The 4400-nt window shown below is 39.6% G+C and overlaps 1 pseudogene; it reads right to left on the minus strand.

The window, feature by feature from the left end:
* Positions 1-3: 3 nt before the first annotated feature.
* Positions 4-122, minus strand: LOC111729903 (annotated as a pseudogene).
* Between the last annotated feature and the right edge of the window lie 4278 nt (positions 123-4400).

Raw genomic sequence — 4400 nt, forward strand, 5'->3', positions numbered from 1 at the left:
TTACACCTACAGCTTCTGGTCTTCCTAGGTGGTCTCCCATCCAAGTACTAATCAGGCCTGACCCTGCTTAGCTTCCGAGATCAGATGGGATCGGGCTTGTTCAGGGTGGCATGGCCGTAGACTGTATGTGTGTTTTAATCCTTTTTGTAATTCTTTGAACTTCTTGGATTTGTTATCATTCATTAATTTGAGAAAATTCTTAGCCATTGGTTCTTCATATATTTTTTCTACCCTGTTCTCTCTTTTTTCCTTCTGGAACTCTAATCACACATATATTCAACCATTTGCCATTATCACACAGCTCTTGGATGCTCTGTTTAGTGTTTTCCATTCTTTTTAGATCTCTATTTTAACCATTCTGAAGGAAGATTGCCTATTCCTTTGAATTTCCCCCAAGAGCCTCTTCCTCTAGTTCAAAATTAATTTCTTGTACACCAGAAAGCCTATTACAAAACATTACTTCTTCATTTGGTGACAATTAAATTATTCAGTTCTGTATGATGCATTAAAAAGCAATTATATGGATACAGAAATAGAAACTTTGATTTATTCATGTAGAATTGATTTATATCACAAGATGAGAAGTTGCATAAAGAACTGAGTAATTTGGCCAAGGTCACACAGCTGGTAAGTGGTAGAATCAGGCTGGCTGGCTCCAGAGACCTGTGTACCCACTGACTTATGGTGCTTACCTAAAGTCACTTAGTCAGAACTGTGAGAAAGCAAGGAAAATTGTGTACCTTCTAGTTCTAAAAATCAAGTGCCTTCTGCCTCATAAGGCTGAAAACATGAGCCTGAATGAGGGTGTTGACCCGAAGGAACTTTTGTGCTTTTTGGCTCTGTGGGGGAGGGCGGGGGTGTAGAAAAAGAATGATACCTGTCCTGACCCTTCGACCACTATTAGACTTTACTCAAGGGTAGTTAATGGCATGGGAATTTTGTTTTTCTGAGTCTTACTTTACTTTACAAAGATCTCTTTCTAGGGGAAAAAAAAAGTTCCTAGTTATTTTCTTAGCCTCAGAACTGAGGTGAAGGGACCATAGCTGGTTGCAAGTCCCTCTCTGACTTTAGTACCCCATTTCTGAGGAAAGATACAAGGCCACACTGCATGTGTAGAGCATTATGATTGTTACTATCTCCAGAAACTACCCAACTCTTAGACTGCTGACAAGGACAGCTGATTCTGAAAGATGGTTCTTTAAAAAAGGCAGATGTACCTTGGGAAAGCAGCAGCCTGAGGAAGCAGTTGAAATGTCTCAGTGGCTCCAAGCTACTTAAGGCATTCCCAAGAGCAGAAAACCTAGAGTCCAAAGGTGCTGCTGGTCTTTGCAACCTTTATAAGCAGTGTTCTTGGATTTCTAAACTCTTCAAAGTTCAGGGAATAAGTATGAGAAAAAGACATATAAGCATAGGAAGTGTATGCCATAGGACATCAAACTGGTAAGGGAACAGAGAGGGACAATTATGGAGGAGGTGGACTCCAGGGATTCAGTGCAACTATTTAGTCACTATGTGATGCTCTATGAAGAAAACATGTAATGCATATTAATCATAGAAACAGTTATCAAATACTTACTATAGGAAAATATGATTCTAGCCATTTTATAGGTTCATAAATTTTCAGATAATATCTCTGACTCCAAGAAAAGTGAGTCTAACTGGAGAGAAAAACACACACATAAAAAGCTAGTCCTATAGAATAACATATAAGAGAGGCAGCATTGAGGTAGTAGTCCTAGTGTGGGAATGCTTGGTTTTAAATATTTTGCTAGTCCTGTGATTTTAGCTAACTACTGGAAACACATTTTCTTTATTTTTGAAATAGGAATACTATCATTACCTTATGTAAACATGTAAAGCACCTAGGTCAGTGTTAAGTATATATTAAGACCGCAATGGTTGTTGAATCTAAATTTAATAAAGTAGAAACAGGTGGTTGTATTAGTTTTCTAGGGCTGCTGTAACAAAGTATCACAAACTGAGTGGCTTAAACAACAGGCCAGAAGTCCAAGATCGAGATGTTGGCAGGGTTGGTTCCTTCTGAGGGCTATGAGAAAGAATACATTCTCTTCTAGCTTCTGGTGGTTTTCTAGCAATGTTTGGTGTTCCCTGGCTTGTAGACACATCACCCTGATCTCTACCTTAATGTTGTCATACTGTTTCTCTTTCTCCCTTTCTCTTTCTTTCTCTTCTCTGTCCCATTTCTATAAAGACAATTATATTAAATTAGGGGCTCACTCTACTCCAGTACAACCTCCTCTTAACTAGTTTCATCTATATAATGACCCGATTTCCAAATAAGTTTTAAATTCTGAGGTACTGGGGGTTGGGACTTTAGCATATAAATTTGGCAGTTGGGGGTGGGGCACACAATTCAACCCATAACTATGGTAAAGATAAAAAAAATTCTAGAGAAGATCGAGAAGATATAGATCTCTAGGATACAGGGTGATCAGTGATATCTTCTTAGATCACATGAGACATGACCCAGGACTTGGCACTTGACAGAAATTTGGTGGTGTTGAGGCACAGGTGGGATATTACAATGGGGGAAATGTGATAAGCAAAAATATAGAGGCAGAAACATGTAGGTATGCTGGAAGGAATCTAGCCTGTCTAGACTGGAGAATACAGATCAGAGAGTACTTTGGAGGGCCTTGACTGCTGAAGTAAGGAGTTTGTACTTCATACTCTTGACAGAAGGAGTTATTGAAAGATTATGATATATAACACAGAGACAAATAAGCAGTTCAAATAAGACCTGAAGTATGTAAATATTTGCTCCAGTTATTAAAAATGACACCAGGAACCCATATTACCAGAGCATTTACTACAAGTTACTTTGCAATGGTGAAATTGAATTGAGTGAACTTATTCTCTATCCTCTCTGGAGCTCTTTGCAGATATTTGGCCCCTTGGCTAGTTGGACTTAGGGGTATGATCTATGATCATATGAGAGCTTGTCTGTAAGCCAGGTGATCTGATTTATATAGGGATCAGGTCAAATTAATAGAATACATAATGTTCTTAGGGCTAAAGGGAGGACAACATAATGGAAATCTGGCAGTTTGTGTTAATCAGGAAATGCTGGTGAGAAACAAGGAGCTCTGAGAAAGGAACAGGTGACTCACTAAATGGAGATATGAGAGAAAATGCAAAAAGTGTTCTCAAGAAGCTCAGGTTTCATAGGTTACCACAGCTCACTGCTCAGGCTATTCATCCTTGCTCCATTAGGATCTCAACACCTAGGTCACACCAGAACCAAAACCTCATGGAAAAGTATAAATGTACCCAACCAACCAATTGTTTGGTCTATAGGATGCCAACTAATTTTAAAGGAAACTACTGTTAAATCTCAGTTGTCAGTTGCTGTGGCAGCAAATCAGCATAGTCCTAGTGTCTGACACATCTGACATGTAACTCAGTGCAAGAGCAACATCTGGCACCATGAAATTCTTGTGGAGAACCCCACACTCACCACAGACTACACAGGCTCTGTAATTAACTTGTCAACACTCCCCACTGGTGGCCAGAAATTTCCACCGTTCCTGGAGGGCTTAGCTCAGGGTGCGAACCATGGTATGGGAAGGTTTTCTTGCCCTGACTCTTGGGACCAAACCTGGTGGGTGAGTTTGCTGGGACCAAGTTCTTTTCCTCTGCATGTCTGTGTACTTTCCAGTTCTGCAGAGTTCTGTTTAGAAGGATTTCATTGTTGGTTCTTTAGAGACTAGTACTATGGTCCTATTACAGAGAGAACTCAACTTAAAGCAAATGCAAGCTGATCGCATCTATCTAATGTGTAAGTGCATAGATTTTGTATATAACTAGCATGTTACTCACTGTATGTTAAAATGCACTGGGTTCTCTGCACCTGGGCTTTTTTCCCTAAGGTCTCCCACTCACTAGAAAATTGCATACTAAACCTGTTTTCTTTCTACAATGACCCTTGGCCCTAATTATCCCTCCCCCAGCATTGAGATAATACATTTAAAACACAGTTATTGCTTGGCACTTGACATACTGCAGGCTCTGAATAAATGGTGCATACTAACAAGTTATAATTACTCCTGCAACATGCCTGTTGTAGCATTAACATAAGCTCCCCAGTCTAGAAATTACGTTTCATTTGGGTTTCTTATGAACAGTCATACCCAAATGGTAACACTGACTGGAATTATCAGGGAAGGAAGAGGTGTTGGCTTTTCTGGTGTGGCCAGCAGTCATGTTATCAGCTTTAAGTGGTGATCCAGGAAGGGAACATGTGCCTTCCAGATATAACAGGGATTGGTGGCACCTCTTGTTTTCTTTGTCAGCTCCATGACATTCAATAGAAAAATCCATGCTAGAAGAAATTTTGGGGTAGTAGTTGATTGTTCCTAGTTTTTTTCCATTAAAAAAAA

Source organism: Pteropus vampyrus, unplaced genomic scaffold (assembly GCF_000151845.1).
Source record: "Pteropus vampyrus isolate Shadow unplaced genomic scaffold, Pvam_2.0 Scaffold288, whole genome shotgun sequence".
NCBI lineage: Eukaryota > Metazoa > Chordata > Mammalia > Chiroptera > Pteropodidae > Pteropus > Pteropus vampyrus.